Source organism: Stenella coeruleoalba (assembly GCF_951394435.1).
Source record: "Stenella coeruleoalba genome assembly, chromosome: 11".
NCBI lineage: Eukaryota > Metazoa > Chordata > Mammalia > Artiodactyla > Delphinidae > Stenella > Stenella coeruleoalba.
This window is the reverse complement of record NC_137157.1, coordinates 96654375-96668275: the sequence shown is the minus strand read 5'-3', so window position 1 is coordinate 96668275 and position 13901 is coordinate 96654375. Positions and strand designations below refer to the sequence as shown.

Genomic DNA, 13901 nt, shown 5'->3' with positions numbered 1-13901 from the left:
AAGGATAATGATACCTCCTTCACAGGGTTGCCCTGAAGACACAATGGGAATGCTCATAGAGCACTCGGCCAGGTGTTTGGCACATAGCGGACCTCAGTAAATGATGTTGTCCTAAACATCAGCAGCAGCATCATCACGGTCATCACCATCACAATCATCATCACCACCATCATCACCACCATCATCATCATCACCATCATCATCATCATCATCACCATCATCACTACCATCATCATCACCATCATCATCATCACCATCATCACCATCATCATCACCATCATCATCATCACCATCATCACCATCAACATCACCACCATCATCACCATCATCATCATCATCACCATCATCACCATCATCACCATCATCATCACCATCATCATCACCACCATCATCATCACCACCATCATCATCACCATCATCACCATCATCATCACCACCATCACCATCATCACCACCATCATCACCTTCATCACCATCATCATCACCACCACCATCATCACCATCATCGTCACCATCATCACCATCACCACCATCATCATCATCACCATCATCACCATCACCATCATCACCATCATCACCACCATCATCACCACCACCATCATCACCATCATCATCACCACCGTCATCACCACCATCATCACCATCACCATCATCACCATCAACATCAACATCACCACCATCATCATCACCACCATCATGCAGGTCCAGCAGCTCTGCTTTCCACAGCACAGTTGGGCCATCACAGGCTGGATGTCTGTGCACATGACTAGCCCCCTGAGGTTCCAGGCATCATTTCCATGTGATTACTGATCACTTTCTACCAATCGACGGAGAACATGGCTGGTACGTGATCCTCCTGGCAAGAGGATTCTGCTGGCAGAGATCACCCATAGGTGATCCTCTGTCCCCACCCCACAGAACCACAGCCCAAGCTTTCTGAGGTCCTCCAGACAATTCTGGCAATAGCATTGCCTGCTAGGGAGTCTGGAGACATCGTCATTAATTCTACAGGAGATGAGGTTGGAAAAGTCTACCATGATATCCCTCAGCCAACAGATGGCTTTGTGGTTTTCTCCTTCCTACCACACATGGACAGACACATGTGCAACCCCATGGATAAAAGTGCTGGGCAATCGCACTGCCGAGCCCAGCAAGCATCTGGATAATGACTTGTACTCACCATTTATGGTTAATACTCCCACTTCTGCCAGCTCTTCTTTAATTTCCATATGTTAGCAAAGCCCCTTCAAACTTTAACCTAGAAGGCCTTCCCCTCCCTGCTACAAATCCTGCCCTACAAAGAGGCAGGACCACCCTGTTGATTTATACTCCTCCTGCCCTCCCCGAGCTCCAGATCCACATCCACTTCTTCAACCTCTTTCCGCTCTGACTAAAGAAAACGATTCTGAGGCGCAGGTGGAAGTGCCTGCCATCGAGTTCTAAGGTCACTTTCGGTTTTAAGATCTCATAACTCTGAACCCTGAAGTGGCTATTAACCTCATCGCCTTCCCCACCCCCATCCCACCCGCCCCCACCATGTACGGTTTGGATGGTTTTTTCACAATGAGTGAGGTCAGAGAGATACATCTTCTGGGGGGAACACAGCTGGTGTCAGATGTATAGTACTCTACGGTGCACGTTTATTGAGTTAATGAATGACATGACGTGACATGAAAAAAACATTATTTGGAAGAAGTAAATACTGAAGTATTTGTCATTTACTAAAAATTCCCTGTCACATGACAAGGAGGGCAAAGCCTAAGGAGGGACCTTTGTCTGTTGGGCAGGATAACGGTATGAAGATATGAGAGGAGCAGCCAGAGAGAGTTACATTCCCTAGTTAAGAGAAGAGACAGGGGTGCTAGAGGTAGATGCAGGGCCCAAAAAAGGCGAGAGCCAGGGCTCTGGGAGGGGGAAGGGCGGAGAGGGGGATGGGGGGGGCTGCTGCGTGACAAGTCGGGGGTGCCTGGTTGAAATGTCCATTAATTTCTGCTGTGTAATTTGTAGTGTGACCCCCTCATTTGCCTCTCCATAGACTCTCCAGGAAAGACTCACTACAACTGCATTCCTTACCAGTGTCAAAGAATCCTGGATGGGTTCTTAGGGGAGGGATGTGCCAAAGGGCTGAGTCCGACTTCAAGATGAGCACAGGGGCGTGAACAGAGGCTCCCCGCCATACCCTGTTGTAGCTGGGTTACAAAGCAGAGAGACTGGGGACAGAGAGGCAGAGAGAAAGGAGGAAGGGGAGGAGGAGAAGGGGAAGAAGGAGGGAGGGAGGGAGGGAGGGAGGGTAGATGAAGAAAGTCACCGCCTATCAGTAAACGAAGGACGGGGCAGCCATCGAGTCATCAGCCAGTGCAGCCACCCTGGACTGTGCACCCTGAACTGAATCCAGAACGGAGCAAAGCAGGACACTGACCCTAGATAGTTAAGGTGCATATCAAAGAGGTGATTTCAATGAGCCCGGACTCTTGCATCTTCTCAAACTTAGAAAATCGCTAAATTCATTAACTTGTCTGTTTTTCTTTAACTAACAGTAATCTTTCGATGGTCCAACTACCTGGTTTTTGTTGCAGAAATTCCTGTGTATCCTGGCTCCCCCCTCACCTCTTCCGAGCAGTCCCTCAGAGCTACCTGAGAGTCTGCCTCCCGGGCTTAAGTAATCAGAAAGTCCACTGAATAAAACATAATGCTCAACTTTTAGGTTGTGAATTTTTTTCAGTGGACGGAAGGAAGGAAGGAAGGAAGGAAGGAAGGAGGGTGGGAGGGATCTCTTTCAACAGGAGTTTGAGCCTCTGCCTAACCAATTCAACAATAACTTAATAACATCTTGTGTCTCAATTTTAAATATTTTGGGGGCAAGAAAATGAAAACTGAGGTCACCTCAGTTTTCAGGTAATCAGGTCTGAGGATCTAAAAATTTGGAAAACTCACCTTGTAAATGTGGCTAGAAGGGGATTAAGGATGAGGTACAGAGAGGCACGTGTCTTTGATTTTCTTTTATAATTGCCTTTGAACTCTTTGTATGCAGATCCCCCAATCCCTACAGGAATTCCCTCTAAGTTCTCTGGAAAGAGAATCCAGTCCCTTCAGAGCTCTTTGCTCCAACTGGAAATGAGTGACTTCCTTCCTCCATCCTGATAAATCATGGGTCTGATTATTACTTATTATGTTTATTTCTAAAAACAGCCTGTGCCTATGCTTTTAAGGCCATGAGCCACCATAAATAATGGGCATTTCCAATAAACAATCCAAATCCCCTTGATAGGCCACTAAATCAGTCGAGGGTCCCACAACAGAGAAGCTCTGCGGCCATGCTGGGTGCTTTGCTGAGAGTTCTGGGGAAGTGGCGGGGGAGGGTCCCAGGGAACGCGGCCCTGGGAGGGAGAGAACGGGGGCCCTGGAGCTCCCTGCGAATTTGGGTCTCTTTTTTTTTTTTTTGATTGAAGTATAATTAGCTGATTTACATACAATATTGTACCATCTTAGAATAGGTCTCTTCCAACAGCCAACATGACGAGCCTCGCCCACCTACGACAGTGAAACAGAACAGGTTTTTCAGGGTCCTTTTGGGGTGGGATGATGTCTACAGCACAGTGAGGGCACTTCAGGACACTGGGCACCATCCCCTGATAGGACACAGAATCTGGAGTGGTCCCAAACTGAGCCCATGAGAAAATGGACCAGGCTTGTGTTTCATAAAACTCCAAATAAAGTGTCTTTAGATATCAATTGCTATGGGGATGGAGAGGAGGAGAGTCAACATGGAGACAGTGTGAGAAGGGAGAATGCAACCCCTCTCCAGCATTCCCAGGCTCCTGAAATCTCACCTCCCCCAGGAAGCCACCCCAGGTTGACTGCAGGCCATCTGAGAGTTTCACCTGCTCACCACCAGCTGGAGCAGATTTCGGACAAAGGGCAGACTCTAGGACCAGGAGAGACCATCAGAGAATTCCTGTGTGGCGCCCTTACTCAACCCCCTCTCTTTTAAGTGTTAAACCTCTGACGCATTGTGTCATGAAAAAATATGAGTATAAATGACCCAGCTGTAAACTGCCTTGGAAAATAATTAGTATGAAAGCCCAAGCGAGTCTCAGGGGGCCAGCTCAGAATTCCAAGTCCCCAGAGCACCATCCTCGTCATATGGAAACAGCACGGCGGGCAAGAGGATGTCGGCTGCGGAATCGGAATTTTGGAAGAGCAGCTCATCCTAATGGGTGTCCCTGACCATCCAGCATATACAGAATGACGGCGACAAGACAAAAAGGCGACGTGCAGGTGTGAACTTCAACCAGTTCCAGCCCTGGCACGGCTCTGGGAAGGACGGAAGCTGCGTCAGAAAGCAAAGGCGCCACAGCGTCCCCTGCCTCTCCCCCAGGACAGATCCAGCTTTTACAAACAGCAGTGTTTCCTGACAGCCCAATCCTCTGGCCTTCCCTCTGTTTGTGTGTGTGGGCAGGTGTGTGGGTTTGGGGGTGGAGGTGATCCCGGCCTCCTGTGTGACGTTGTTGCCTTGTTTATGCCATGGGGAGGGAATCACCCTGGCAGAAGCCAGCGAGCTGGATAACCAGGCAGCCAGTGCATTGTCCCAGGGCACTGAGCGCCCCAGAGCTGGAGATTACGGGTGGGTGCTCCTGAGATACCCCTGGAGCCCTAGAGAGTCTCTAAGCACAAGGGGCCCCACCCTTAGAGTCAGGAAGATGACGGCTGCCCCCAGACAAAGGGACGGGAGGCCTACTGTGCTCTAGCAGCCCGGCCCCAGGTGACAGTACATTTTAAGGAAAGGGGACACAAAAGGGAGCAAGCACCTGCAGAGAGAGAGGGAGACAGACAGAGAGCAGCGCTCTGTTACAGGGCACCCCTGAGAACTCCAGCACGCTGCGCAACACTTGACACGGGATCCCCGTTCACCTGTTCCATCCGCTCTATGGGATGCTCTCCTCGTGGCAATGAGGGAGCAGGGAGAGAACAGGTCGGTGTGCCCGGGTCACAACCGCAGACACAACACCAGGGGGGTCATCCGGCAAACACACTTGCTGGTCTAGAAACCGAGCCCCCAGCGAGCAGAGGTGGAGTAATCCCATCTCAGTCCATCCCCTGGTGTCTTCCCAGGGGAAGATCACCCAAAGGGAATGTTTTTACCTTTGCCATCATTATCTTTTTTTTTTCAACAAATGTCCACCTGGTGACCATTGTGTGCCAGACACTGGGTGCTGGGAATACAGCCGTGCGCCGGATCGATGACCTCCCTGCCATGTGGTGCTTACGGTCCAGAAGAGGGAGGGGGGCGTGTCGGAGGGCAGTGAGTACTGACGGAATCCACAGGAAGACGAGAAGCGGGAGGAAAAGGTGACAGGAAGACTGTTTTAGTCGGAGTGGCCAGGAGAGGTCTCTGAATGAGGAGCTGGGGGCAGGGGTGGAACAGACAGTCCCAGGGGCCGGGGCATTCGGAGTGACGAGAAAGTATGAGGAAGAAGAATGGAGAGGAAGGGGTTCTGCAGCCACTGGAAGGACCTGAGATTCACGGGACACACAGTGGGAAGTCTCCTTACGGGTGAGGCAGAGAGATGCTGAGAAGGACCCCAGGAAAGGAAGCGTGTGTGTGCGGGCATGGAGTGGGGGACAGAAGCGGAAGCAGAGAGACAAACCAAGACTATGTCGTTGTCCAGGTGGGACACGACCAGTATTGGGAGGGAGGTCGTGAGAACTGATCAGAGCTGGGAAACGTCTGAAGGAGGACTAGACAATACTTACCAGACGGGAGTTTAGGGGTGAATAAAAGAGCGATCCAGGAGGATGCTGGGGTTCTGGTAAGAGCGTGTGAGTGCTACTTCCTGAGATGGGAAGAATGATGAAAGTGACAGGTCTGGAGGGGAAATTGAGAGTTCAAAGTTAGACTCACTGAGTTACTGGGCCTGTGTGCTTCTGCCCTCATGCCCCACGGCGGCTGGGGCTTTGTGTGACTTGAGGACCATCCTCCAAAGCCCCTGGCCAGCTCTGAGGCATCAGATCCTCAGGCAAGCCACAGCCTGCAGCGGGTGATTTCCCAGGTCCGCTCTGCTCTGGTCCTCTGTGTCCTACGGCACTACCGCGGAGCCTATGACACGGGGAGAGGAGGTTCCGGGCTGGGAGCAAGAAGACCTTTCTGTCCCACTTTCCTGCAGAGACGTGACTTACCTTTCTGAGCCTCACCATCCTAACTCCTAAAATGGTCCCTTCCTGAAACACTTGTCGTGAAGTCCAAGCAAAAGTCTGGAAAGCACGAAACACCGTGTAAGGTTGCAAACACTTGCTGTTCGTAGGACGCTGTGGCAAGGCACTCGATTAGACTTTTCATTTGTACATTTGTTTCCACTTCTTTGGTGAGAGAAATGCCAGCAGGTTACCCGAGAATCTCTGACCGAGCCCTCTTTGAAGGCTGGGGTGGGCTGGCATCACTTGGGGTGATGAGGGCCCCCCTAGTCACTGAGGGTCACCTCCCGCAGGGAGAGGTGGGATGAGGTATCATCAGATCTACTGTGTTTTGAAAGTTTAAGAAGACAGGCTGTAGGCAGCTAGGGTGGATTTCCAGGGAGAAGGGAGTCTGGGTCTGCGTGATGAATGACATCTTGGAGATGCGGATGCAGGTACTATGTGTCCTGATAGCTGCAGACCCTTGACGGAGCTTCCTCTGAAGGAGAGGACGGTCCTTCCTTAAAGAGACCAGTGACCTGTCTGGGACTGGCGGTGTGGAGGGACCATCTCAGCAGCGGTCCAGCCTCTCCTGTCCGATGAGACGAGGCCAGCATCCGGCAGCAATGTGGTGTAGCAATGAGACACACGAGGAGTGAAGGGCTGGCCGTACTCTAGGTATTTCCCTGTTGAAGCACGGATGTTGCCCTGACCCTCCTCTGTTAGTCAGCATCGCACCAGGAAACAGTTTACCTCAGATGGTTCAGAGGAAGGGATTCTAACGAAGGCACAGTTTTGCCAGAGGTGAGGGCGAATCAGGGAAGAGATGGCCCCAATTCCGTCTCCTCTACCCCCTAAGCTCCTTCCATTGCTTCCCACTGGCTGAGCCCAGCCACCAGTCAGCGTGGGGTACCTGGTGATAGAATCTGCTGGGCCTCGGGGCACAGACCACGGTGGACGCAGGGGGAGAAGGGGCCTGGAGGGAAACGATGGCCAATAGAGCATGACCACCATGACTCCCTTGCTTCTCATGGATTCAGGCTCTGGGTTCTCAGAAAACTCAAGAAAGGGAGAGGCATGTATGGGGCTTCTTGCTAAAAGGAGAGATGGGGGCTTCCGTGATTAACTGGAAAAACGAGAGAGACGTGTTCATAGTCACAGCTCAAGTTTGGGAGGGATTCTTGCCAGTTGTATTAAACTGTTATAAAAGTAGCAGTGTCATTAATAACCGTTCCACAGACTCGGGCTATAACCATGCTCGTGTCTTCTGCATTCTAGCAGCAGCCTCCCACCATCCCCTCTGCTTCCCAGATGACATTTACAGTTACTTTAAGCCAACATCACAGAGGGGGGCCCTCAAACAATGGCAGAATCTACCCTTCCCCTGGCCTCCCAGATGGGACGGGCAGGAGGCCACCCAGGCAGTCAGGAGCTGCTGGCAGACCAGGAAAACAACCCAGCAGACATGACTCGAAGCCAGATTTCAAAGTGCCAGTACTGTGGTCTCCCCACCCGGAAGGCACAGGTCTCAGACCAGCCCACACACATCCACGCGCATCCACACGCATTCACTCACATCCACACGTATCCACACGCATTCACACGTATCCCCGCACATCCACCTGGGTCCCTGCTCCGGAAGCGCGCTCCTGTGCAGGCTTAGGCCGCAGGGAAGCCGACGCCCCTTGCCCCAGTGCTCAGAGCCAAGAAAGCAGCCCTTCACCCTGCGCTCTGAAAACACACGTCGTGCACATCTGATGGGAAATTAGATCCATCCCTGTATACCCAAAATGTTTCTCTTTAAAGAATTTGTGATGTCCCGGCGGCCTTTGGTTCTGAGTTTCCCCCTCCTTTTCATTTCTTCCCTCTCTTCTCTCCTCAGGGGTCAGATGCAGCCTGGGCAGAGGATGGCTTAGAACTGGATGAACAATTCTAGACTCAGGACTTCCTGGTGGTACTTCAATTCTTCCAAAAAAGGTGTTTTTTTAAAAAATTTAATAAAGCATGCGAGACCCCAAAGTCCGTGAACCTGCGGAGGTCTCCTCATGCCTGCGGGCCTGCACGGGGGGCTGGCTCCCACTGTCTCCCCGCTTGTCCCCAGAGGACGTCCCCACCCCAGCGACCTGACGTTCTCATGGGTGGGTGCGTCGCATTTTAAATCTTCTGGAGCCTCTAATGTGTTTTCTTCTGCTTTCCCAACACGTTTAGAATTTCCCGAGGCCAAAGGACAGCTACGTATTACCAGGCAGTGGGGCGCTGTGGTCTCAGCAAGGACACCAAGGCCAGGGTCGTCACCACTCACAGCCAGAGGACCTTGGGCCTGTGGGAGGGTTGAGACCACCCTCACCCTTGGGGCTACTTTGAGGATTAAATATACTAATATACATAAAGTGCTTCGAACAGGCTGTGTGTGTGTGCGTGTGCGTGTGTGCGCATGCGTGTGTGTGCGTGCGCGCGTGTGTGTGTGCACACCACTATTAACTATGGGTCTTGGTCAAGTTTCTAGACCTCTTCAGACCCCTCATAAATAAAGTGAAAGAAACAACCAGTTCCGGGCGCTAACGTGAAAATTAGGTGAAACGCTGTACATACAATGCCCGCCGGTGCCTGGTACACAACGGGTGTCAGTAAAGTCAGACCCTTTCCCCATCTCTCCTTTTGTCACTTCCCTGCCCCCGCTCTGGTAGCGACACTCAGGAGCAGGGTTCAGCAATATTTAAACAACCCACAAACACAGCCTCTTCCTGAGAACTGGAGGCTTTGACTTGACACAATAATTGTGCCCCAGGTACACACAGTGAGCCCAACCCTGTAACTAGGAGAGACTCAGTGCAGAGTAAAGATGAATCATACAGCCCCACACACAAGCCAGCACTTTGCAGAGTTTGAAAGGAGAGGAGGGGGAGAAGCCTGAGTCAGAGAACGACGCTGACAAAGACAAGCCCATGGCAGCTGGATTTTTCAGCTGAGAAGCCTGGTGTCAGCCCTGCCTTCCTCGCTCTGCCTGGAGCTAGAGTGCACATGGGGCCCCTTCTAGGCCAAGCCGGACCCGTGCCTATGTCAGTCACCACAAGACCCAACCGTTTCAGGAACACTAGACATCATACTCCCCAAGCTTGGGCTCGGAAGCTCATTGCCTCACGGGCACAGTGCACCCTGTGCCCTGACCCAAGTAGGAAGCTGCAACGGTCTGAATGTTTGTGTTCCCCCAAATTCACATGTTGAAATCCCAACCCCCAAAGGTGATGGTATTGGGAGGTAGGGTCTTTGGGAGGTGCTTAGGTCATGAGGGTGGAGCCCTCATGAATGGGATTAGTGCCCTTATAAAAGAGACCCCCCCCGCACAGAGGTCCCTCGCCCCTTCCACCACGTGAGGACACAGCAAGGAGATAGCCATCTGCAACCCAGAAGAGGGCTTTCACCAGGCCCCGGCCATGCTGGCACCCTCACCCTGGACGTCCAGCCTCCAGAAGTCTGAGACATGAGTTTCTGTTGTTTATCAGCCACCCAGTCCATGGCATTGTGTTATAGCAGCCTGAACAGACTGAGACAGCAGCACACCTTGAGCTGGTCTGCCTGGTGACCCCTGTCGTCTTACCTCAGACCCTGGCCTACCAAGATGCCCGAGCCCCATCCTGTTTGCCTGGGTGTCTGGTGTCCTAATGTCCTGCCCAGCTCTTGCTTGCTTCCTCTTCCAGGAACTGGATCCTTTCCCTAGAACCCCCTGTAGCCCCTCCAGGAAAGAACAGATCACTAGGGACTAAGACAGTCCTTGTCCCACCAGTTCACTGAGATCCTCACAAATGTCAGCGACTGATACTTGCTGAACCAGGCTACACACTTTGCACAGCATGCGTTGGCCGACAAGGTCCCAAAGCATCTTTGTTTCCCCAGACACCCCGACCCCAGACTTCAGCTCAGTCCCTGCGCCACCAGGACCGCGTCACCTCCAGATGATAGCGTGTCTTGCACCCAAGCCCATGACTGTTGTTATCCTGGCCACCAGGTAGACAGTTACTGTCTTTATCTATCATTAATCACACTCAAGGAATTTAACAAATTCTGTCTTTTGTCACAAATATTTGTGGCAAGAACAGACCTCAGATAGGCCTGACACTGGGGCCTGTTGAGGGGCCTCCTAGGGAATGGCTCTTCCATCACCCAGTTTTGCAGGAAACATTCAGGAACTCATTGGAATTGTTTACACCAGCTGTTTGCACCTGGTGAGCAAAGCACATGGTCACCGCCTCCTCATCCATCAGGAGATCTGGGGCAGGAAGCCAGATGGGAATTAAACCCGTCTGGGGCAAAGGAAGCCCCTAAGCTTGGCAGGACCCTCAGTCTATCAGGTGGCCTTATCCACAGCTTTATGTCCCCGTGGCGGCCTGGGGGCTCTGAAACCACACTGCTGCCTGCAGGTAGCCCTGTCACACCATTCACGAAGGAGGCAACTTCGAGAGGTCCTTTAAGGGGAGAGTCACTGAGGGTTACTGCAGCCTGAGCCAGGCATAGGGTGATGGGAGGTGACTGTGAGTTAAGTGGTCAGAGGGGATGGAAGCAGACACTGGGAAGAAGGTGGTTGAGAGCCTCTCAGATGCTAGTTTGGATCTGACCACCTCATTAGTGTGTGAACTCTGCCATTAAGAAAGATTCTAGCCTTTGGATCTCTTTGTTGCATCTTCTAATCACTGCCCCATCGATGGCAACTTTGCATTTCCCCGATCTGTCTTAATAGTTCCTCAGATCCTCAGGTCAGCAGGCAGGGTTGAAACCATGAATACATAAACACTCACTTCAGCCTCTCCTGTGGCTGACAGGATGCCTCGCCTGCAAGCATTCCTTGAAAAAGAATCTGAACGCATGAGTGAAGAGACAGATATATTTCACCAATAACTGCACCAACAAGCGTGGGCTAAGATCTACCAGCGAGCAGGCTGGGGAGGAGAGAAAAGAAAAGTAAGGCGGAGTGGCTGTTCTCCAGGGCTTTGTAGCCTGGTTGGAGCAACTGGCAGAGAACTTTCCTGCTCATGGAAGGTCCACGAGCTTCCACGCATTTCCAACCTCTTCCTGATCAGGCTGCTTCTAGCTGGCACGCTATGGGCAGAGGTGATGAACGATGCCTCTGTGACAGCCTCGACGTGACCCTCCGGCGCTCTGTCCCTAACACGGTGCCCACGTGGCCTCCATGGGTCCGGGTCCTCGGCAACTGCATGAAGCAGAGACCCTGCCCTGTCACCCCAACCACGCAGCGCGAGCGAGAACCGATGAACACCTTCGTGGTAGGGCAATGAGATTCTAAGATTAAGGTCTCGTCTGGTCTAAGAGTGGGAAATCCGGGAATGATATCAGACGGTATGTGACAAACTTCCAGGGAGTGAAGCAGGTCCTTACCTGCTTGGGAAGCACCCCAAGCTTCTGGCCACGTTGCTGGTTTATAAGCCCTTGCTTTTGCCTTAGCTGTTCTGTGCCTTTGCCTCTGCCTCTGCTGTGCTGTAGTCTCTTTCTAGAGCCTTCCTTCTAGATCTCCTCCCGCCCCCACTCAGGGTTCAGCCACAATGTTACCACCTGGACAGTCCTTGCCCCGCCACCTCGTGCAAAGTACACAGCCCCAAGCCACCACCACATCGCCCTGTTTTCTCTCTTGTCCTCTGTGAAATGTTCCCATCTACTGTGCATCCTTCCCCGACTGCAGCATCAGGACAGCTGGAGCAGGGACCATGCCTTTCCCCTTTCCCTGTGTTCCCAGAATGGGGCCTGGCACAAAGCAGACGCTCAAACAACGCCGGAGGGATGAACTGAGGAGTGAACAGTCTGTGCCCGTGGAGCCCAGAAGTGGGTGGAGGAAACCCACTGAGGTTCACAAGGGAGGCCACCTCGAGAGGGCCTTTAAGGGGAGGGTCCCTGAGGGTTACTGCAGCCTGAGCGAGGCACAAGGTGACTGTGAGTTAAGTGGTCGGAGGGGATGGAAGCAGACACTGGGAAGAAGGTGGTTGAGAGCCTCTCAGATGCTAGTTTGGATCTGACTTAAGGGTGCAAGGAAGCTCTCTGTGGGGCCCGACTGGGAGGGATGCGTCCCCAGTGCACTCTTTGAGAAAGGCTGATTGGGTGGGGCTTCCAAGACTGAGCGCCCCAGGAAGAGGCTGAAGACAAGGGCATAGTCAACCATTAGGCTCTGACAACAGTCTACATGGGCGTGATGGTCGGCAGACAGGAAGGAGGCCAACGATGAAGGAAGCATCAATGAAACTTGGTCCAGCAAAGTTAGCTGTTCACCCAACACCACACAGATGGTGGGGGAGGGAGGAGGAGGCGGGGCTGGAATTCATGGCTCTCCCCACTGGACTCCCCAGTTCCGTGGTCCTTCCACAATACACCACACCTTCTGAGCCCTCCGGAAACATCCAGTCTGAGACAGACAAGAGCAACGACTCAAGCAATGCCCACGTGGAGTCCAGGGTAGAGACCAATACATCAATCCAGACAGTGAGAAACGCACATCAAAACTGCACAAAAGACACTGGCATTTTAGGGGCAGGACCTGAGTTTGAACCTTAGTCAAATGAGGATGGAATACTTCCCTTGCTGACCACACATAGTTTGTGAAGATGAAATGGGATAACCAAAATCGTTTTTAAGATAAAAATGCTTCATGAGTGAGTATCGCGACCACAAAGAACAAAATGCACTTGTTAGAATTTCACCTCCTTTCCGGCGCGCAGACTTTCGTATGGACCACGGGACATCGGCTTAACCGCCTGGAGGAGTCTGAACTTTTGGGTGAGGAAGGGGGAGCTGTTAGAAACAGTGGATACAGCTTCATGGTGTGGAAAGGGTTTCATGGCCAAGACAAAGAGAGCCTGCCTAGCCTTGGACGTGGGAGGGACTCACTAAACACTTGTTAATGAGTTTTTGATTCTCGACACTATCTTGGATCTTTACCACTGTCTGGAGCTGCGCAAGGTAAGTGAATAATGTAACACAGATGGACAGCAAGAAGACGTTGCGGCATCCTCACTGATTTCCGGTTCCTTTCCCCTACTTCCTGCCCACACACTCCTTTACTCTGGAGCCCCCGCCTCCCTCCACTCTGCGGCATCCTGCTGGAGTCATTTGGCAAACAGTTCCCACCAGCCCATCAGCTCTTCAAACCCCACAGCGTAGAGAACGAACTTGAGGGCATGGGGAGGGGGAGAGGAAGCTGGGAAGAAGCGAGAGAGTGGCGTGGACATATATACACTAGCAAATGTAAAATAGACAGCTAGCGGGAAGGAGCCGCATAGCACAGGGAGATCAGCTCGGTGCTTTGTGACCACCTAGAGGGGCGGGATAGGGAGGGTGGGAGGGAGACGCAAGAGGGAAGAGATGTGGGGATATATGTATATATATGGCTGATTCACTTTGTGATACAGCAGAAACTAACACACCATTGTAAAGCAGTTATACTCCAATAAAGATGTTAAACAAACAAACAAACAAAAAACCCACAGCGGTGTCAGGTTGGGAGCTGTTCAGGGGATGGAGGGCATTTCTTTGCGCTCCTGCCTTTTCCCCCGTGAGAAGGGAGTGCGATTAGTCGTAATCCCCTGCTTTGTCTTCCCACCTCACTCCCTTCTCCTCCCGGGTGAGAGAAGGGGAAGAGCTTAGCCCATTGGTCCTCCCGGGTGAGAGAAGGGGAAGAGCTCAGCCCATTGGTCGGTGTGGAAGGTAACACGGGCATCTGCTCTGTCCTT

The 13901-nt window shown here is 52.1% G+C and overlaps 1 protein-coding gene across 3 annotated transcripts in view; it reads right to left on the bottom strand.

Annotated features, from left to right (window-relative positions):
- The window catches only part of ANO2 (anoctamin 2), a 333331-nt gene that overhangs the window by 63405 nt on the left and 256025 nt on the right, over positions 1 to 13901 (bottom strand). The window lies entirely within an intron of this gene.